This window comes from Electrophorus electricus, chromosome 13 (genome assembly GCF_041902795.1).
Source record: "Electrophorus electricus isolate QZ-2024a chromosome 13, ASM4190279v1, whole genome shotgun sequence".
In the NCBI taxonomy this organism is placed as follows: domain Eukaryota; kingdom Metazoa; phylum Chordata; class Actinopteri; order Gymnotiformes; family Gymnotidae; genus Electrophorus; species Electrophorus electricus.
The window spans coordinates 26,536,613-26,559,358 of record NC_137509.1 but is presented as its reverse complement, the minus strand read 5'-3'; the positions used below and the strand labels follow the sequence as shown (position 1 = coordinate 26,559,358).

General features: G+C 35.3%; 16 pseudogenes; all 16 read right to left on the bottom strand.

Moving 5' to 3' along the window:
* Positions 1–1,251: 1,251 nt before the first annotated feature.
* On the bottom strand, positions 1,252–1,370 carry LOC145644811 (5S ribosomal RNA; annotated as a pseudogene).
* Positions 1,371–2,162: 792 nt separating this feature from the next.
* Positions 2,163–2,281, bottom strand: LOC145645928 (5S ribosomal RNA; annotated as a pseudogene).
* Positions 2,282–3,075: 794 nt separating this feature from the next.
* Positions 3,076–3,194, bottom strand: LOC145644308 (5S ribosomal RNA; annotated as a pseudogene).
* A 1,706-nt stretch (positions 3,195–4,900) lies between these two features.
* LOC145645922 (5S ribosomal RNA) lies at positions 4,901–5,021 on the bottom strand (annotated as a pseudogene).
* A 1,010-nt stretch (positions 5,022–6,031) lies between these two features.
* On the bottom strand, positions 6,032–6,152 carry LOC145645220 (5S ribosomal RNA; annotated as a pseudogene).
* Positions 6,153–9,902: 3,750 nt separating this feature from the next.
* LOC145645219 (5S ribosomal RNA) lies at positions 9,903–10,023 on the bottom strand (annotated as a pseudogene).
* A 3,749-nt stretch (positions 10,024–13,772) lies between these two features.
* Positions 13,773–13,893, bottom strand: LOC145646202 (5S ribosomal RNA; annotated as a pseudogene).
* A 793-nt stretch (positions 13,894–14,686) lies between these two features.
* LOC145651063 (5S ribosomal RNA) lies at positions 14,687–14,805 on the bottom strand (annotated as a pseudogene).
* Positions 14,806–15,597: 792 nt separating this feature from the next.
* LOC145644715 (5S ribosomal RNA) lies at positions 15,598–15,718 on the bottom strand (annotated as a pseudogene).
* A 793-nt stretch (positions 15,719–16,511) lies between these two features.
* On the bottom strand, positions 16,512–16,632 carry LOC145645319 (5S ribosomal RNA; annotated as a pseudogene).
* Positions 16,633–17,426: 794 nt separating this feature from the next.
* On the bottom strand, positions 17,427–17,545 carry LOC145651062 (5S ribosomal RNA; annotated as a pseudogene).
* A 794-nt stretch (positions 17,546–18,339) lies between these two features.
* Positions 18,340–18,458, bottom strand: LOC145644063 (5S ribosomal RNA; annotated as a pseudogene).
* A 793-nt stretch (positions 18,459–19,251) lies between these two features.
* On the bottom strand, positions 19,252–19,370 carry LOC145644791 (5S ribosomal RNA; annotated as a pseudogene).
* Positions 19,371–20,162: 792 nt separating this feature from the next.
* On the bottom strand, positions 20,163–20,281 carry LOC145644790 (5S ribosomal RNA; annotated as a pseudogene).
* A 792-nt stretch (positions 20,282–21,073) lies between these two features.
* LOC145651061 (5S ribosomal RNA) lies at positions 21,074–21,192 on the bottom strand (annotated as a pseudogene).
* A 1,016-nt stretch (positions 21,193–22,208) lies between these two features.
* LOC145644008 (5S ribosomal RNA) lies at positions 22,209–22,327 on the bottom strand (annotated as a pseudogene).
* Positions 22,328–22,746: the final 419 nt, after the last annotated feature.

Here is a 22,746-nt window from a genome sequence, read left to right as displayed (position 1 = left end):
GATGCAATAAAATCTTACAGCACCTGCTATTCCCTGGTACTAATAGATTTCTATTTAATCTGTACACTTCAATTACAAGCATGACAGTTGCATATTAAATTAAAGTGATGCAAGAAAAACTTACAGCATCTGCTATTCCCATGTGCTAACAGATAGGTTTTATTAATTAATCACTGCACTTCACATCCTAGCATGTCATCTTGAAAGTAAATTAAAATGATGCAAGAGAAGCTTACAGCATCTCATAGTCCAAGGTGCTAAAAGATAGTTTTTAGATGAATCACTGCACTTCACATTCAGGCATGTGAGTTGGAGAGTAAATGAAAGTGATGCAAAAAAAACTTACAGCATCTGCTATTCCCAGGTGCTAAGAGATAGGTTTTTTTATTAATCACTGCACTTCACATTTGAGAATGTCAGCTTGAAAGTAAATTAAAGTGATGCAAGACAAGCTTACAGCACATGGTATTCCTAGGTAGGGTCCCACCTCAGTACTATCCAGGCACAAACTTGCTTAGCTTCCAAGTTCAGATGAGATTGGAGGCGTGCTGAAGCTGGTATTTGCCGTAAACCTTAAACACTTACTCAAATTGCCTAATCATAGAAAATATGATCAAAGACCAATCTGACATTTTTTTTATTAATCCCTGCACTTGACATTCTAGAATGTTATCTTGAAAGCAAATTAAATGATGCAATAAAAGCTTACAACATCTGGTATTCGGAGGCACTAACAGACAGTTTTTTTATTAATCACTGCACTTCAAATTTGAGCTTGATAGCTTGAACATAAATTGAAGGGATGCAAAAAAATCTTACAGCACCTCCTATTCCCTGGTACTAATAGATTTCTATTTAATCTGTACACTTCACTTACAAGCATGTCAGTTGCATATTAAATTAAAGTGATGCAAGAAAAACTTACAGCATCTGCTATTCCCAGGTGCTAACAGATAGTTTTTTTTAATTAATCACTACACTTCACATCCTAGCATGTCATCTTGAAAGTAAATTAAAGTGATGCAAGAGAAGCTTACAGCAGCTCGTAGTCCAAGGTGCTAAAAGATAGTCTTTTGATGAATCACTGCACTTCACATTCAGGCATGTGAGTTGGAGAGTAAATGAAAGTGATGCAAAAAAAACTTACAGCATCTGCTATTCCCAGGTGCTAAGAGATAGGTTTTTTTATTAATCACTGCACTTCACATTTGAGAATGTCAGCTTGAAAGTAAATTAAAGTGATGCAAGACAAGCTTACAGCACATGGTATTCCTAGATAGGGTCCCACCTCAGTACTATTCAGGCACAAACTTGCTTAGCTTCCAAGTTCAGATGAGATTGGACGTTCTGAAGCTGGTATGGCCGTAAACGTTAAACACTTACTCAAATTGCCTAATCATAGAAAATATGATCAAAGACCAATCTGACATTTTTTTTAATTAATCCCTGCACTTGACATTCTAGAATGTTGTCTTGAAGAAAATTAAAATGATGCAATATAAACTTACAACATCTGGTATTCGGAGGCACTAACAGACAGTTTTTTTATTAATCACTGCACTTCACATTCAAGCATGTTAGTTGGAGAGTAAATTAAAGTGATGCAATAAAAACTTACAGCATCTGCTATTCCCAGGTGCTAACAGATAGTTTGATTTAATTATTCACTGCACTTCAAATTTGAGCTTGATAGCTTGAACATAAATTGAAGGGATGCAAAAAAATCTTACAGCACCTGCTATTCCCTGGTACTAATAGATTTCTATTTAATCTGTACACTTCACTTACAAGCATGTCAGTTGCATATTAAATTAAAGTGATGCAAGAAAAACTTACAGTATCTGCTATTCCCAGGTGCTAACAGATAGTTTTTTTTAATTAATCACTACACTTCACATCCTAGCATGTCATCTTGAAAGTAAATTAATGTGATGCAAGAGAAGCTTACAGCAGCTCGTAGTCCAAGGTGCTAAAAGATAGTCTTTTGATGAATCACTGCACTTCACATTCAGGCATGTGAGTTGGAGAGTAAATGAAAGTGATGCAAAAAAAACTTACAGCATCTGCTATTCCCAGGTGCTAAGAGATAGGTTTTTTTATTAATCACTGCACTTCACATTTGAGAATGTCAGCTTGAAAGTAAATTAAAGTGATGCAAGAAAAGCTTACAGCACCTGGTATTCCTAGATAGGGTCTCACATCAGTACAATTCAGGCACAAACTTGCTTAGCTTCCAAGTTCAGATGAGATTGGACGTTCTGAAGCTGGTATGGCCGTAAACCTTAAACACTTACTCAAATTGCCTAATCATAGAAAATATGATCAAAGACCAATCTCACATTTTTTTTTATTAATCCCTGCACTTGACATTCTAGAATGTTGTCTTGAAAGTAAATTAAAATGATGCAATAAAAGCTTACAACATCTGGTATTCGGAGGCACTAACAGACAGTTTTTTTATTAATCACTGCACTTCACATTCAAGCATGTCAGTTGGAGAGTAAATTAAAGTGATGCAATAAATACTTACAGCATCTGCTATTCCCAGGTGCTAACAGATAGTTTGATTTAATTATTCACTGCACTTCAAATTTGAGCTTGATAGCTTGAACATAAATTTAAGGGATGCAATAAAATCTTACAGCACCTGCTATTCCCTGGTACTAAAATATTTCTATTTAATCTGTACACTTCACATACAAGCATGTCAGTTGCATATTAAATTAAAGTGATGCAAGAAAAACTTACAGCATCTGCTATTCCCAGGTGCTAACAGATAGGTTTTTTTAATTAATCACTGCACTTCACATCCTAGCATGTCATCTTGAAAGTAAATTAAAGTGATGCAAGAGAAGCTTACAGCATCTCATAGTCCAAGGTGCTAAAAGATAGTTTTTTGATGAATCACTGCACTTCACATTCAGGCATGTGAGTTGGAGAGTAAATGAAAGTGATGCAAAAAAAACTTACAGCATCTGCTATTCCCAGGTGCTAACAGATAGGTTTTTTTTATTAATCACTGCACTTCACATTTGAGCATGTCAGCTTGAAAGTAAATTAAAGTGATGCAAGAGAAGCTTACAGCACCTGGTATTCCTAGATAGGGTCCCACATCAGTACTATTCAGGCACAAACTTGCTTAGCTTCCAAGTTCAGATGAGATTGGACGTTCTGAAGCTGGTATGGCCGTAAACCTTAAACACTTACTCAAATTGCCTAATCATAGAAAATATGATCAAAGACCAATCTGACATTTTTTTTAATTAATCCCTGCACTTGACATTCTAGAATGTTGTCTTGAAGTAAATTAAAATGATGCAATATAAGCTTACAACATCTGGTATTCGGAGGCACTAACAGACAGTTTTTTTATTAATCACTGCACTTCACATTCAAGCATGTCAGTTGGAGAGTAAATTAAAGTGATGCAATAAATACTTACAGCATCTGCTATTCCCAGGTGCTAACAGATAGTTTGATTTAATTATTCACTGCACTTCAAATTTGAGCTTGATAGCTTGAACATAAATTTAAGGGATGCAATAAAATCTTACAGCTCCTGCTATTCCCTGGTACTAAAATATTTCTATTTAATCTGTACACTTCACATACAAGCATGTCAGTTGCATATTAAATTAAAGTGATGCAAGAAAAACTTACAGCATCTGCTATTCCCAGGTGCTAACAGATAGTTTTTTTTAATTAATCACTGCACTTCACATCCTAGCATGTCATCTTGAAAGTAAATTAATGTGATGCAAGAGAAGCTTACAGCAGCTCGTAGTCCAAGGTGCTAAAAGATAGTTTTTTGATGAATCACTGCAATTCACATTCAGGCATGTGAGTTGGAGAGTAAATGAAAGTGATGCAAAAAAAACTTACAGCATCTGCTATTCCCAGGTGCTAACAGATAGGTTTTTTTATTAATCACTGCACTTCACATTTGAGCATGTCAGCTTGAAAGTAAATTAAAGTGATGCAAGAAAAGCTTACAGCACATGGTATTCCTAGGTAGGGTCCCACCTCAGTACTATCCAGGAACAAACTTGCTTAGCTTCCAAGTTCAGATGAGATTGGAGGCGTGCTGAAGCTGGTATTTGCCGTAAACCTTAAACACTTACTCAAATTGCCTAATCATAGAAAATATGATCAAAGACCAATCTGACATTTTTTTTTATTAATCCCTGCACTTGACATTCTAGAATGTTATCTTGAAAGCAAATTAAATGATGCAATAAAAGCTTACAACATCTGGTATTCGGAGGCACTAACAGACAGTTTTTTTATTAATCACTGCACTTCACATTCAAGCATGTCAGTTGGAGAGTAAATTAAAGTGATGCAATAAAAACTTACAGCATCTGCTATTCCCAGGTGCTAACAGATAGTTTGATTTAATTATTCACTGCACTTCAAATTTGAGATTGATAGATTGAACATAAATTTAAGGGATGCAATAAAATCTTACAGCACCTGCTATTCCCTGGTACTAATAGATTTCTATTTAATCTGTACACTTCAATTACAAGCATGACAGTTGCATATTAAATTAAAGTGATGCAAGAAAAACTTACAGCATCTGCTATTCCCAGGTGCTAACAGATAGGTTTTATTAATTAATCACTGCACTTCACATCCTAGCATGTCATCTTGAAAGTAAATTAAAATGATGCAAGAGAAGCTTACAGCATCTCATAGTCCAAGGTGCTAAAAGATAGTTTTTAGATGAATCACTGCACTTCACATTCAGGCATGTGAGTTGGAGAGTAAATGAAAGTGATGCAAAAAAAACTTACAGCATCTGCTATTCCCAGGTGCTAAGAGATAGGTTTTTTTATTAATCACTGCACTTCACATTTGAGAATGTCAGCTTGAAAGTAAATTAAAGTGATGCAAGACAAGCTTACAGCACATGGTATTCCTAGGTAGGGTCCCACCTCAGTACTATCCAGGCACAAACTTGCTTAGCTTCCAAGTTCAGATGAGATTGGAGGCGTGCTGAAGCTGGTATGGCCGAAAACCTTAAACACTTACTCAAATTGCCTAATCATAGAAAATATGATCAAAGACCAATCTGACATTTTTTTTATTAATCCCTGCACTTGACATTCTAGAATGTTATCTTGAAAGTAAATTAAAATGATGCAATAAAAGCTTACAACATCTGGTATTCGGAGGCACTAACAGACAGTTTTTTTATTAATCACTGCACTTCACATTCAAGCATGTCAGTTGGAGAGTAAATTAAAGTGATGCAATAAAAACTTACAGCATCTGCTATTCCCAGGTGCTAACAGATAGTTTGATTTAATTATTCACTGCACTTCAAATTTGAGCTTGATAGCTTGAACATAAATTTAAGGGATGCAATAAAATCTTACAGCACCTGCTATTCCCTGGTACTAATAGATTTCTATTTAATCTGTACACTTCACTTACAAGCATGTCAGTTGCATATTAAATTAAAGTGATGCAAGAAAAACTGACAGCATCTGCTATTCCCAGGTGCTAACAGATAGTTTGATTTAATTATTCACTGCACTTCAAATTTGAGCTTGATAGCTTGAACATAAATTGAAGGGATGCAAAAAAATCTTACAGCACCTCCTATTCCCTGGTACTAATAGATTTCTATTTAATCTGTACACTTCACTTACAAGCATGTCAGTTGCATATTAAATTAAAGTGATGCAAGAAAAACTTACAGCATCTGCTATTCCCAGGTGCTAACAGATAGTTTTTTTTAATTAATCACTACACTTCACATCCTAGCATGTCATCTTGAAAGTAAATTAATGTGATGCAAGAGAAGCTTACAGCAGCTCGTAGTCCAAGGTGCTAAAAGATAGTCTTTTGATGAATCACTGCACTTCACATTCAGGCATGTGAGTTGGAGAGTAAATGAAAGTGATGCAAAAAAAACTTACAGCATCTGCTATTCCCAGGTGCTAAGAGATAGGTTTTTTTATTAATCACTGCACTTCACATTTGAGAATGTCAGCTTGAAAGTAAATTAAAGTGATGCAAGACAAGCTTACAGCACATGGTATTCCTAGGTAGGGTCCCACCTCAGTACTATCCAGGCACAAACTTGCTTAGCTTCCAAGTTCAGATGAGATTGGAGGCGTGCTGAAGCTGGTATGGCCGTAAACCTTAAACACTTACTCAAATTGCCTAATCATAGAAAATATGATCAAAGACCAATCTGACATTTTTTTTATTAATCCCTGCACTTGACATTCTAGAATGTTATCTTGAAAGTAAATTAAAATGATGCAATAAAAGCTTACAACATCTGGTATTTGGAGGCACTAACAGACAGTTTTTTTATTAATCACTGCACTTCACATTCAAGCATGTCAGTTGGAGAGTAAATTAAAGTGATGCAATAAAAACTTACAGCATCTGCTATTCCCAGGTGCTAACAGATAGTTTGATTTAATTATTCACTGCACTTCAAATTTGAGCTTGATAGCTTGAACATAAATTTAAGGGATGCAATAAAATCTTACAGCACCTGCTATTCCCTGGTACTAATAGATTTCTATTTAATCTGTACACTTCACTTACAAGCATGTCAGTTGCATATTAAATTAAAGTGATGCAAGAAAAACTTACAGCATCTGCTATTCCCAGGTGCTAACAGATAGTTTTTTTTAATTAATCACTGCACTTCACATCCTAGCATGTCATCTTGAAAGTAAATTAATGTGATGCAGGAGAAGGTTACAGCAGCTCGTAGTCCAAGGTGCTAAAAGATAGTTTTTAGATGAATCACTGCACTTCACATTCAGGCATGTGAGTTGGAGAGTAAATGAAAGTGATGCAAAAAAAACTTACAGCATCTGCTATTCCCAGGTGCTAACAGATAGTTTTTTTTATTAATCACTGCACTTCACATTTGAGAATGTCAGCTTGAAAGTAAATTAAAGTGATGCAAGAAAAGCTTACAGCACATGGTATTCCTAGGTAGGGTCCCACCTCAGTACTATCCAGGCACAAACTTGCTTAGCTTCCAAGTTCAGATGAGATTGGAGGCGTGCTGAAGCTGGTATTTGCCGTAAACCTTAAACACTTACTCAAATTGCCTAATCATAGAAAATATGATCAAAGACCAATCTGACATTTTTTTTATTAATCCCTGCACTTGACATTCTAGAATGTTATCTTGAAAGTAAATTAAAATGATGCAATAAAAGCTTACAAAATCTGGTATTTGGAGGCACTAACAGACAGTTTTTTTATTAATCACTGCACTTCACATTCAAGCATGTCAGTTGGAGAGTAAATTAAAGTGATGCAATAAAAACTTACAGCATCTGCTATTCCCAGGTGCTAACAGATAGTTTGATTTAATTATTCACTGCACTTCAAATTTGAGCTTGATAGCTTGAACATAAATTTAAGGGATGCAATAAAATCTTACAGCACCTGCTATTCCCTGGTACTAATAGATTTCTATTTAATCTGTACACTTCACTTACAAGCATGTCAGTTGCATATTAAATTAAAGTGATGCAAGAAAAACTTACAGCATCTGCTATTCCCAGGTGCTAACAGATAGTTTTTTTTAATTAATCACTGCACTTCACATCCTAGCATGTCATCTTGAAAGTAAATTAATGTGATGCAGGAGAAGGTTACAGCAGCTCATAGTCCAAGGTGCTAAAAGATAGTTTTTAGATGAATCACTGCACTTCACATTCAGGCATGTGAGTTGGAGAGTAAATGAAAGTGATGCAAAAAAAACTTACAGCATCTGCTATTCCCAGGTGCTAACAGATAGTTTTTTTTATTAATCACTGCACTTCACATTTGAGAATGTCAGCTTGAAAGTAAATTAAAGTGATGCAAGAAAAGCTTACAGCACATGGTATTCCTAAGTAGGGTCCCACCTCAGTACTATCCAGGCACAAACTTGCTTAGCTTCCAAGTTCAGATGAGATTGGAGGCGTGCTGAAGCTGGCATTTGCCGTAAACCTTAAACACTTACTCAAATTGCCTAATCATAGAAAATATGATCAAAGACCAATCTGACATTTTTTTTATTAATCCCTGCACTTGACATTCTAGAATGTTATCTTGAAAGTAAATTAAAATGATGCAATAAAAGCTTACAACATCTGGTATTTGGAGGCACTAACAGACAGTTTTTTTATTAATCACTGCACTTCACATTCAAGCATGTCAGTTGGAGAGTAAATTAAAGTGATGCAATAAAAACTTACAGCATCTGCTATTCCCAGGTGCTAACAGATAGTTTGATTTAATTATTCACTGCACTTCAAATTTGAGCTTGATAGCTTGAACATAAATTTAAGGGATGCAATAAAATCTTACAGCACCTGCTATTCCCTGGTACTAATAGATTTCTATTTAATCTGTACACTTCACTTACAAGCATGTCAGTTGCATATTAAACTAAAGTGATGCAAGAAAAACTTACAGCATCTGCTATTCCCAGGTGCTAACAGATAGTTTGATTTAATTATTCACTGCACTTCAAATTTGAGCTTGATAGCTTGAACATAAATTGAAGGGATGCAAAAAAATCTTACAGCACCTGCTATTCCCTGGTACTAATAGATTTCTATTTAATCTGTACACTTCACTTACAAGCATGTCAGTTGCATATTAAATTAAAGTGATGCAAGAAAAACTTACAGCATCTGCTATTCCCAGGTGCTAACAGATAGTTTTTTTTAATTAATCACTACACTTCACATCCTAGCATGTCATCTTGAAAGTAAATTAATTTGATGCAAGAGAAGCTTACAGAACATGGTATTCCTAGGTAGGGTCCCACCTCAGTACTATCCAGGCACAAACTTGCTTAGCTTCCAAGTTCAGATGAGATTGGAGGCGTGCTGAAGCTGGTATTTGCCGTAAACCTTAAACACTTACTCAAATTGCCTAATCATAGAAAATATGATCAAAGACCAATCTGACATTTTTTTTTATTAATCCCTGCACTTGACATTCTAGAATGTTATCTTGAAAGTAAATTAAAATGATGCAATAAAAGCTTACAACATCTGGTATTCGGAGGCACTAACAGACAGTTTTTTTATTAATCACTGCAGTTCACATTCAAGCATGTCAGTTGGAGAGTAAATTAAAGTGATGCAATAAAAACTTACAGCATCTGCTATTCCCAGGTGCTAACAGATAGTTTGATTTAATTATTCACTGCACTTCAAATTTGAGCTTGATAGCTTGAACATAAATTGAAGGGATGCAATAAAATCTTACAGCACCTGCTATTCCCTGGTACTAATAGATTTCTATTTAATCTGTACACTTCACTTACAAGCATGTCAGTTGCATATTAAATTAAAGTGATGCAAGAAAAACTTACAGCGTCTGCTATTCCCAGGTGCTAACAGATAGTTTGATTTAATTATTCACTGCACTTCAAATTTGAGCTTGATAGCTTGAACATAAATTGAAGGGATGCAAAAAAATCTTACAGCACCTCCTATTCCCTGGTACTAATAGATTTCTATTTAATCTGTACACTTCACTTACAAGCATGTCAGTTGCATATTAAATTAAAGTGATGCAAGAAAAACTTACAGCATCTGCTATTCCCAGGTGCTAACAGATAGTTTTTTTTAATTAATCACTACACTTCACATCCTAGCATGTCATCTTGAAAGTAAATTAATGTGATGCAAGAGAAGCTTACAGCAGCTCGTAGTCCAAGGTGCTAAAAGATAGTCTTTTGATGAATCACTGCACTTCACATTCAGGCATGTGAGTTGGAGAGTAAATGAAAGTGATGCAAAAAAAACTTACAGCATCTGCTATTCCCAGGTGCTAAGAGATAGGTTTTTTTATTAATCACTGCACTTCACATTTGAGAATGTCAGCTTGAAAGTAAATTAAAGTGATGCAAGACAAGCTTACAGCACATGGTATTCCTAGGTAGGGTCCCACCTCAGTACTATCCAGGCACAAACTTGCTTAGCTTCCAAGTTCAGATGAGATTGGAGGCGTGCTGAAGCTGGTATGGCCGTAAACCTTAAACACTTACTCAAATTGCCTAATCATAGAAAATATGATCAAAGACCAATCTGACATTTTTTTTATTAATCCCTGCACTTGACATTCTAGAATGTTATCTTGAAAGTAAATTAAAATGATGCAATAAAAGCTTACAACATCTGGTATTTGGAGGCACTAACAGACAGTTTTTTTATTAATCACTGCACTTCACATTCAAGCATGTCAGTTGGAGAGTAAATTAAAGTGATGCAATAAAAACTTACAGCATCTGCTATTCCCAGGTGCTAACAGATAGTTTGATTTAATTATTCACTGCACTTCAAATTTGAGCTTGATAGCTTGAACATAAATTTAAGGGATGCAATAAAATCTTACAGCACCTGCTATTCCCTGGTACTAATAGATTTCTATTTAATCTGTACACTTCACTTACAAGCATGTCAGTTGCATATTAAATTAAAGTGATGCAAGAAAAACTTACAGCATCTGCTATTCCCAGGTGCTAACAGATAGTTTTTTTTAATTAATCACTACACTTCACATCCTAGCATGTCATCTTGAAAGTAAATTAATGTGATGCAAGAGAAGCTTACAGCAGCTCGTAGTCCAAGGTGCTAAAAGATAGTCTTTTGATGAATCACTGCACTTCACATTCAGGCATGTGAGTTGGAGAGTAAATGAAAGTGATGCAAAAAAAACTTACAGCATCTGCTATTCCCAGGTGCTAACAGATAGTTTTTTTTATTAATCACTGCACTTCACATTTGAGAATGTCAGCTTGAAAGTAAATTAAAGTGATGCAAGAAAAGCTTACAGCACATGGTATTCCTAGGTAGGGTCCCACCTCAGTACTATCCAGGCACAAACTTGCTTAGCTTCCAAGTTCAGATGAGATTGGAGGCGTGCTGAAGCTGGCATTTGCCGTAAACCTTAAACACTTACTCAAATTGCCTAATCATAGAAAATATGATCAAAGACCAATCTGACATTTTTTTTATTAATCCCTGCACTTGACATTCTAGAATGTTATCTTGAAAGTAAATTAAAATGATGCAATAAAAGCTTACAACATCTGGTATTTGGAGGCACTAACAGACAGTTTTTTTATTAATCACTGCACTTCACATTCAAGCATGTCAGTTGGAGAGTAAATTAAAGTGATGCAATAAAAACTTACAGCATCTGCTATTCCCAGGTGCTAACAGATAGTTTGATTTAATTATTCACTGCACTTCAAATTTGAGCTTGATAGCTTGAACATAAATTTAAGGGATGCAATAAAATCTTACAGCACCTGCTATTCCCTGGTACTAATAGATTTCTATTTAATCTGTACACTTCACTTACAAGCATGTCAGTTGCATATTAAATTAAAGTGATGCAAGAAAAACTTACAGCATCTGCTATTCCCAGGTGCTAACAGATAGTTTTTTTTAATTAATCACTGCACTTCACATCCTAGCATGTCATCTTGAAAGTAAATTAATGTGATGCAGGAGAAGGTTACAGCAGCTCGTAGTCCAAGGTGCTAAAAGATAGTTTTTAGATGAATCACTGCACTTCACATTCAGGCATGTGAGTTGGAGAGTAAATGAAAGTGATGCAAAAAAAACTTACAGCATCTGCTATTCCCAGGTGCTAACAGATAGTTTTTTTTATTAATCACTGCACTTCACATTTGAGAATGTCAGCTTGAAAGTAAATTAAAGTGATGCAAGAAAAGCTTACAGCACATGGTATTCCTAGGTAGGGTCCCACCTCAGTACTATCCAGGCACAAACTTGCTTAGCTTCCAAGTTCAGATGAGATTGGAGGCGTGCTGAAGCTGGTATTTGCCGTAAACCTTAAACACTTACTCAAATTGCCTAATCATAGAAAATATGATCAAAGACCAATCTGACATTTTTTTATTAATCCCTGCACTTGACATTCTAGAATGTTATCTTGAAAGTAAATTAAAATGATGCAATAAAAGCTTACAACATCTGGTATTTGGAGGCACTAACAGACAGTTTTTTTATTAATCACTGCACTTCACATTCAAGCATGTCAGTTGGAGAGTAAATTAAAGTGATGCAATAAAAACTTACAGCATCTGCTATTCCCAGGTGCTAACAGATAGTTTGATTTAATTATTCACTGCACTTCAAATTTGAGCTTGATAGCTTGAACATAAATTTAAGGGATGCAATAAAATCTTACAGCACCTGCTATTCCCTGGTACTAATAGATTTCTATTTAATCTGTACACTTCACTTACAAGCATGTCAGTTGCATATTAAATTAAAGTGATGCAAGAAAAACTTACAGCATCTGCTATTCCCAGGTGCTAACAGATAGTTTGATTTAATTATTCACTGCACTTCAAATTTGAGCTTGATAGCTTGAACATAAATTGAAGGGATGCAAAAAAATCTTACAGCACCTGCTATTCCCTGGTACTAATAGATTTCTATTTAATCTGTACACTTCACTTACAAGCATGTCAGTTGCATATTAAATTAAAGTGATGCAAGAAAAACTTACAGCATCTGCTATTCCCAGGTGCTAACAGATAGTTTTTTTTAATTAATCACTACACTTCACATCCTAGCATGTCATCTTGAAAGTAAATTAATTTGATGCAAGAGAAGCTTACAGAACATGGTATTCCTAGGTAGGGTCCCACCTCAGTACTATCCAGGCACAAACTTGCTTAGCTTCCAAGTTCAGATGAGATTGGAGGCGTGCTGAAGCTGGTATTTGCCGTAAACCTTAAACACTTACTCAAATTGCCTAATCATAGAAAATATGATCAAAGACCAATCTGACATTTTTTTTTATTAATCCCTGCACTTGACATTCTAGAATGTTATCTTGAAAGTAAATTAAAATGATGCAATAAAAGCTTACAACATCTGGTATTCGGAGGCACTAACAGACAGTTTTTTTATTAATCACTGCAGTTCACATTCAAGCATGTCAGTTGGAGAGTAAATTAAAGTGATGCAATAAAAACTTACAGCATCTGCTATTCCCAGGTGCTAACAGATAGTTTGATTTAATTATTCACTGCACTTCAAATTTGAGCTTGATAGCTTGAACATAAATTGAAGGGATGCAATAAAATCTTACAGCACCTGCTATTCCCTGGTACTAATAGATTTCTATTTAATCTGTACACTTCACTTACAAGCATGTCAGTTGCATATTAAATTAAAGTGATGCAAGAAAAACTTACAGCATCTGCTATTCCCAGGTGCTAACAGATAGTTTGATTTAATTATTCACTGCACTTCAAATTTGAGCTTGATAGCTTGAACATAAATTGAAGGGATGCAAAAAAATCTTACAGCACCTCCTATTCCCTGGTACTAATAGATTTCTATTTAATCTGTACACTTCACTTACAAGCATGTCAGTTGCATATTAAATTAAAGTGATGCAAGAAAAACTTACAGCATCTGCTATTCCCAGGTGCTAACAGATAGTTTTTTTTAATTAATCACTACACTTCACATCCTAGCATGTCATCTTGAAAGTAAATTAATGTGATGCAAGAGAAGCTTACAGCAGCTCGTAGTCCAAGGTGCTAAAAGATAGTCTTTTGATGAATCACTGCACTTCACATTCAGGCATGTGAGTTGGAGAGTAAATGAAAGTGATGCAAAAAAAACTTACAGCATCTGCTATTCCCAGGTGCTAAGAGATAGGTTTTTTTATTAATCACTGCACTTCACATTTGAGAATGTCAGCTTGAAAGTAAATTAAAGTGATGCAAGACAAGCTTACAGCATATGGTATTCCTAGGTAGGGTCCCACCTCAGTACTATCCAGGCACAAACTTGCTTAGCTTCCAAGTTCAGATGAGATTGGAGGCGTGCTGAAGCTGGTATGGCCGTAAACCTTAAACACTTACTCAAATTGCCTAATCATAGAAAATATGATCAAAGACCAATCTGACATTTTTTTTATTAATCCCTGCACTTGACATTCTAGAATGTTATCTTGAAAGTAAATTAAAATGATGCAATAAAAGCTTACAACATCTGGTATTTGGAGGCACTAACAGACAGTTTTTTTATTAATCACTGCACTTCACATTCAAGCATGTCAGTTGGAGAGTAAATTAAAGTGATGCAATAAAAACTTACAGCATCTGCTATTCCCAGGTGCTAACAGATAGTTTGATTTAATTATTCACTGCACTTCAAATTTGAGCTTGATAGCTTGAACATAAATTTAAGGGATGCAATAAAATCTTACAGCACCTGCTATTCCCTGGTACTAATAGATTTCTATTTAATCTGTACACTTCACTTACAAGCATGTCAGTTGCATATTAAATTAAAGTGATGCAAGAAAAACTTACAGCATCTGCTATTCCCAGGTGCTAACAGATAGTTTTTTTTAATTAATCACTACACTTCACATCCTAGCATGTCATCTTGAAAGTAAATTAATGTGATGCAAGAGAAGCTTACAGCAGCTCGTAGTCCAAGGTGCTAAAAGATAGTCTTTTGATGAATCACTGCACTTCACATTCAGGCATGTGAGTTGGAGAGTAAATGAAAGTGATGCAAAAAAAACTTACAGCATCTGCTATTCCCAGGTGCTAACAGATAGGTTTTTTTTATTAATCACTGCACTTCACATTTGAGCATGTCAGCTTGAAAGTAAATTAAAGTGACGCAAGAGAAGCTTACAGCACCTGGTATTCCTAGATAGGGTCCCACCTCAGTACTATTCAGGCACAAACTTGCTTAGCTTCCAAGTTCAGATGAGATTGGACGTTCTGAAGCTGGTATGGCCGTAAACCTTAAACACTTACTCAAATTGCCTAATCATAGAAAATATGATCAAAGACCAATCTGACATTTTTTTTAATTAATCCCTGCACTTGACATTCTAGAATGTTGTCTTGAAGAAAATTAAAATGATGCAATATAAACTTACAACATCTGGTATTCGGAGGCACTAACAGACAGTTTTTTTATTAATCACTGCACTTCACATTCAAGCATGTTAGTTGGAGAGTAAATTAAAGTGATGCAATAAAAACTTACAGCATCTGCTATTCCCAGGTGCTAACAGATAGTTTGATTTAATTATTCACTGCACTTCAAATTTGAGCTTGATAGCTTGAACATAAATTGAAGGGATGCAAAAAAATCTTACAGCACCTGCTATTCCCTGGTACTAATAGATTTCTATTTAATCTGTACACTTCACTTACAAGCATGTCAGTTGCATATTAAATTAAAGTGATGCAAGAAAAACTTACAGTATCTGCTATTCCCAGGTGCTAACAGATAGTTTTTTTTAATTAATCACTACACTTCACATCCTAGCATGTCATCTTGAAAGTAAATTAATGTGATGCAAGAGAAGCTTACAGCAGCTCGTAGTCCAAGGTGCTAAAAGATAGTCTTTTGATGAATCACTGCACTTCACATTCAGGCATGTGAGTTGGAGAGTAAATGAAAGTGATGCAAAAAAAACTTACAGCATCTGCTATTCCCAGGTGCTAAGAGATAGGTTTTTTTATTAATCACTGCACTTCACATTTGAGAATGTCAGCTTGAAAGTAAATTAAAGTGATGCAAGAAAAGCTTACAGCACATGGTATTCCTAGGTAGGGTCCCACCTCAGTACTATCCAGGCACAAACTTGCTTAGCTTCCAAGTTCAGATGAGATTGGAGGCATGCTGAAGCTGTTATGGCCGTAAACCTTAAACACTTACTCAAATTGCCTAATCATAGAAAATATGATCAAAGACCAATCTGACATTTTTTTTTATTAATCCCTGCACTTGACATTGTAGAATGTTATCTTGAAAGCAAATTAAATGATGCAATAAAAGCTTACAACATCTGGTATTCGGAGGCACTAACAGACAGTTTTTTTATTAATCACTGCACTTCACATTCAAGCATGTTAGTTGGAGAGTAAATTAAAGTGATGCAATAAATACTTACAGCATCTGCTATTCCCAGGTGCTAACAGATAGTTTGATTTAATTATTCACTGCACTTCAAATTTGAGCTTGATAGCTTGAACATAAATTTAAGGGATGCAATAAAATCTTACAGCACCTGCTATTCCCTGGTACTAATAGATTTCTATTTAATCTGTACACTTCACTTACAAGCATGTCAGTTGCATATTAAATTAAAGTGATGCAAGAAAAACTTACAGCATCTGCTATTCCCAGGTGCTAACAGATAGTTTTTTTTTAATTAATCACTGCACTTCACATCCTAGCATGTCATCTTGAAAGTAAATTAATGTGATGCAAGAGAAGCTTACAGCAGCTCGTAGTCCAAGGTGCTAAAAGATAGTTTTTTGATGAATCACTGCACTTCACATTCAGGCATGTGAGTTGGAGAGTAAATGAAAGTGATGCAAAAAAAACTTACAGCATCTGCTATTCCCAGGTGCTAACAGATAGTTTTTTTTATTAATCACTGCACTTCACATTTGAGAATGTCATATTGAAAGTAAATTAAAGTGATGCAAGAAAAGCTTACAGCACATGGTATTCGTAGGTAGGGTCCCACCTCAGTACTATCCAGGCACAAACTTGCTTAGCTTCCAAGTTCAGATGAGATTGGAGGCATGCTGAAGCTGTTATGGCCGTAAACCTTAAACACTTACTCAAATTGCCTAATCATAGAAAATATGATCAAAGACCAATCTGACATTTTTTTTTATTAATCCCTGCACTTGACATTCTAGAATGTTGTCTTGAAGTAAATTAAAATGATGCAATATAAGCTTACAACATCTGGTATTCGGAGGCACTAACAGACAGTTTTTTTATTAATCACTGCATTTCACATTCAAGCATGTTAGTTGGAGAGTAAATTAAAGTGATGCAATAAATACTTACAGCATCTGCTATTCCCAGGTGCTAACAGATAGTTTGATTTAATTATTCACTGCACTTCAAATTTGAGCTTGATAGCTTGAACATAAATTTAAGGGATGCAATAAAATCTTACAGCACCTGCTATTCCCTGGTACTAATAGATTTCTATTTAATCTGTACACTTCACTTACAAGCATGTCAGTTGCATATTAAATTAAAGTGATGCAAGAAAAACTTACAGCATCTGCTATTCCCAGGTGCTAACAGATAGTTTTTTTTTAATTAATCACTGCACTTCACATCCTAGCATGTCATCTTGAAAGTAAATTAATGTGATGCAAGAGAAGCTTACAGCAGCTCGTAGTCCAAGGTGCTAAAAGATAGTTTTTTGATGAATCACTGCAATTCACATTCAGGCATGTGAGTTGGAGAGTAAATGAAAGTGATGCAAAAAAAACTTACAGCATCTGCTATTCCCAGGTGCTAACAGATAGGTTTTTTTTATTAATCACTGCACTTCACATTTGAGCATGTCAGCTTGAAAGTAAATTAAAGTGATGCAAGAGAAGCTTACAGCACCTGGTATTCCTAGATAGGGTCCCACCTCAGTACTATTCAGGCACAAACTTGCTTAGCTTCCAAGTTCAGATGAGATTGGACGTTCTGAAGCTGGTATGGCCGTAAACCTTAAACACTTACTCAAATTGCCTAATCATAGAAAATATGATCAAAGACCAATCTGACATTTTTTTTTATTAATCCCTGCACTTGACATTCTAGAATGTTGTCTTGAAGTAAATTAAAATGATGCAATATAAGCTTACAACATCTGGTATTCGGAGGCACTAACAGACAGTTTTTTTATTAATCACTGCATTTCACATTCAAGCATGTTAGTTGGAGAGTAAATTAAAGTGATGCAATAAATACTTACAGCATCTGCTATTCCCAGGTGCTAACAGATAGTTTGATTTAATTATTCACTGCACTTCAAATTTGAGCTTGATAGCTTGAACATAAATTTAAGGGATGCAATAAAATCTTACAGCACCTGCTATTCCCTGGTACTAATAGATTTCTATTTAATCTGTACACTTCACTTACAAGCATGTCAGTTGCATATTAAATTAAAGTGATGCAAGAAAAACTTACAGCATCTGCTATTCCCAGGTGCTAACAGATAGTTTTTTTTTAATTAATCACTGCACTTCACATCCTAGCATGTCATCTTGAAAGTAAATTAATGTGATGCAAGAGAAGCTTACAGCAGCTCGTAGTCCAAGGTGCTAAAAGATAGTTTTTTGATGAATCACTGCAATTCACATTCAGGCATGTGAGTTGGAGAGTAAATGAAAGTGATGCAAAAAAAACTTACAGCATCTGCTATTCCCAGGTGCTAACAGATAGGTTTTTTTTATTAATCACTGCACTTCACATTTGAGCATGTCAGCTTGAAAGTAAATTAAAGTGATGCAAGAGAAGCTTACAGCACCTGGAATTCCTAGATAGGGTCCCACCTCAGTACTATTCAGGCACAAACTTGCTTAGCTTCCAAGTTCAGATGAGATTGGACGTTCTGAAGCTGGTATGGCCATAAACGTTAAACACTTACTCAAATTGCCTAATCATAGAAAATATGATCAAAGACCAATCTGACATTTTTTTTTATTAATCCCTGCACTTGACATTCTAGAATGTTGTCTTGAAAGTAAATTAAAATGATGCAATAAAAGCTTACAACATCTGGTATTCGGAGGCACTAACAGACAGTTTTTTTATTAATCACTGCACTTCACATTCAAGCATGTCAGTTGGAGAGTAAATTAAAGTGATGCAATAAATACTTACAGCATCTGCTATTCCCAGGTGCTAACAGATAGTTTGATTTAATTATTCACTGCACTTCAAATTTGAGCTTGATAGCTTGAACATAAATTTAAGGGATGCAATAAAATCTTACAGCACCTGCTATTCCCTGGTACTAAAATATTTCTATTTAATCTGTACACTTCACATACAAGCATGTCAGTTGCATATTAAATTAAAGTGATGCAAGAAAAACTTACAGCATCTGCTATTCCCAGGTGCTAACAGATAGGTTTTTTTAATTAATCACTGCACTTCACATCCTAGCATGTCATCTTGAAAGTAAATTAAAGTGATGCAAGAGAAGCTTACAGCATCTCATAGTCCAAGGTGCTAAAAGATAGTATTTTGATGAATCACTGCACTTCACATTCAGGCATGTGAGTTGGAGAGTAAATGAAAGTGATGCAAAAAAAACTTACAGCATCTGCTATTCCCAGGTGCTAACAGATAGGTTTTTTTATTAATCACTGCACTTCACATTTGAGCATGTCAGCTTGAAAGTAAATTAAAGTGATGCAAGAAAAGCTTACAGCACCTGGTATCCCTAGATAGGGTCCCACCTCAGTACTATTCAGGCACAAACTTGCTTAGCTTCCAAGTTCAGATGAGATTGGACGTTCTGAAGCTGGTATGGCCGTAAACATTAAACACTTACTCAAATTGCCTAATCATAGAAAATATGATCAAAGACCAATCTGACATTTTTTTTAATTAATCCCTGCACTTGACATTCTAGAATGTTGTCTTGAAGTAAATTAAAATGATGCAATATAAGCTTACAACATCTGGTATTCGGAGGCACTAACAGACAGTTTTTTTATTAATCACTGCACTTCACATTCAAGCATGTTAGTTGGAGAGTAAATTAAAGTGATGCAATAAATACTTACAGCATCTGCTATTCCCAGGTGCTAACAGATAGTTTGATTTAATTATTCACTGCACTTCAAATTTGAGCTTGATAGCTTGAACATAAATTTAAGGGATGCAATAAAATCTTACAGCACCTGCTATTCCCTGGTACTAAAATATTTCTATTTAATCTGTACACTTCACATACAAGCATGTCAGTTGCATATTAAATTAAAGTGATGCAAGAAAAACTTACAGCATCTGCTATTCCCAGGTGCTAACAGATAGGTTTTTTTAATTAATCACTGCACTTCACATCCTAGCATGTCATCTTGAAAGTAAATTAAAGTGATGCAAGAGAAGCTTACAGCATCTCATAGTCCAAGGTGCTAAAAGATAGTATTTTGATGAATCACTGCACTTCACATTCAGGCATGTGAGTTGGAGAGTAAATGAAAGTGATGCAAAAAAAACTTACAGCATCTGCTATTCCCAGGTGCTAACAGATAGGTTTTTTTATTAATCACTGCACTTCACATTTGAGCATGTCAGCTTGAAAGTAAATTAAAGTGATGCAAGAAAAGCTTACAGCACCTGGTATCCCTAGATAGGGTCCCACCTCAGTACTATTCAGGCACAAACTTGCTTAGCTTCCAAGTTCAGATGAGATTGGACGTTCTGAAGCTGGTATGGCCGTAAACGTTAAACACTTACTCAAATTGCCTAATCATAGAAAATATGATCAAAGACCAATCTGACATTTTTTTTAATTAATCCCTGCACTTGACATTCTAGAATGTTGTCTTGAAGTAAATTAAAATGATGCAATATAAGCTTACAACATCTGGTATTCAGAGGCACTAACAGACAGTTTTTTTATTAATCACTGCACTTCACATTCAAGCATGTTAGTTGGAGAGTAAATTAAAGTGATGCAATAAATACTTACAGCATCTGCTATTCCCAGGTGCTAACAGATAGTTTGATTTAATTATTCACTGCACTTCAAATTTGAGCTTGATAGCTTGAACATAAATTTAAGGGATGCAATAAAATCTTACAGCACCTGCTATTCCCTGGTACTAATAGATTTCTATTTAATCTGTACACTTCACTTACAAGCATGTCAGTTGCATATTAAATTAAAGTGATGCAAGAAAAACTTACAGCATCTGCTATTCCCAGGTGCTAACAGATAGGTTTTTTTAATTAATCACTGCACTTCACATCCTAGCATTTCATCTTGAAAGTAAATTAAAGTGATGCAAGAGAAGCTTACAGCATCTCATAGTCCAAGGTGCTAAAAGATAGTTTTTTGATGAATCACTGCACTTCACATTCAGGCATGTGAGTTGGAGAGTAAATGAAAGTGATGCAAAAAAAACTTACAGCATCTGCTATTCCCAGGTGCTAACAGATAGGTTTTTTTATTAATCACTGCACTTCACATTTGAGCATGTCAGCTTGAAAGTAAATTAAAGTGATGCAAGAAAAGCTTACAGCACCTGGTATTCCTAGATAGGGTCCCACCTCAGTACTATTCAGGCACAAACTTGCTTAGCTTCCAAGTTCAGATGAGATTGGACGTTCTGAAGCTGGTATGGCCGTAAACCTTAAACACTTACTCAAATTGCCTAATCATAGAAAATATGATCAAAGACCAATCTGACATTTTTTTAAATTAATCCCTGCACTTGACATTCTAGAATGTTGTCTTGAAGTAAATTAAAATGATGCAATATAAGCTTACAACATCTGGTATTATGAGGCACTAACAGACAGTTTTTTTATTAATCACTGCACTTCACATTCAAGCATGTTAGTTGGAGAGTAAATTAAAGTGATGCAATAAATACTTACAGCATCTGCTATTCCCAGGTGCTAACAGATAGTTTGATTTAATTATTCACTGCACTTCAAATTTGAGCTTGATAGCTTGAACATAAATTTAAGGGATGCAATAAAATCTTACAGCACCTGCTATTCCCTGGTACTAATAGATTTCTATTTAATCTGTACACTTCACTTACAAGCATGTCAGTTGCATATTAAATTAAAGTGATGCAAGAAAAACTTACAGCATCTGCTATTCCCAGGTGCTAACAGATAGTTTTTTTTTAATTAATCACTGCACTTCACATCCTAGCATGTCATCTTGAAAGTAAATTAATGTGATGCAAGAGAAGCTTACAGCAGCTCGTAGTCCAAGGTGCTAAAAGATAGTTTTTTGATGAATCACTGCAATTCACATTCAGGCATGTGAGTTGGAGAGTAAATGAAAGTGATGCAAAAAAAACTTACAGCATCTGCTATTCCCAGGTGCTAACAGATAGTTTTTTTTTAATTAATCACTGCACTTCACATCCTAGCATGTCATCTTGAAAGTAAATTAATGTGATGCAAGAGAAGCTTACAGCAGCTCGTAGTCCAAGGTGCTAAAAGATAGTTTTTTGATGAATCACTGCAATTCACATTCAGGCATGTGAGTTGGAGAGTAAATGAAAGTGATCCAAAAAAAACTTACAGCATCTGCTATTCCCAGGTGCTAACAGATAGGTTTTTTTATTAATCACTGCACTTCACATTTGAGCATGTCAGCTTGAAAGTAATTTAAAGTGATGCAAGAAAAGCTTACAGCACCTGGCATTCCTAGATAGGGTCCCACCTCAGTACTATTCAGGCACAAACTTGCTTAGCTTCCAAGTTCAGATGAGATTGGACGTTCTGAAGCTGGTATGGCCGTAAACCTTAAACACTTACTCAAATTGCCTAATCATAGAAAATATGATCAAAGACCAATCTGACATTTTTTTAAATTAATCCCTGCACTTGACATTCTAGAATGTTGTCTTGAAGTAAATTAAAATGATGCAATATAAGCTTACAACATCTGGGATTCGGAGGCACTAACAGACAGTTTTTTTATTAATCACTGCACTTCACATTCAAGCATGTTAGTTGGAGAGTAAATTAAAGTGATGCAATAAATACTTACAGCATCTGCTATTCCCAGGTGCTAACAGATAGTTTGATTTAATTATTCACTGCACTTCAAATTTGAGCTTGATAGCTTGAACATAAATTTAAGGGATGCAATAAAATCTTACAGCACCTGCTATTCCCTGGTACTAAAATATTTCTATTTAATCTGTACACTTCACATACA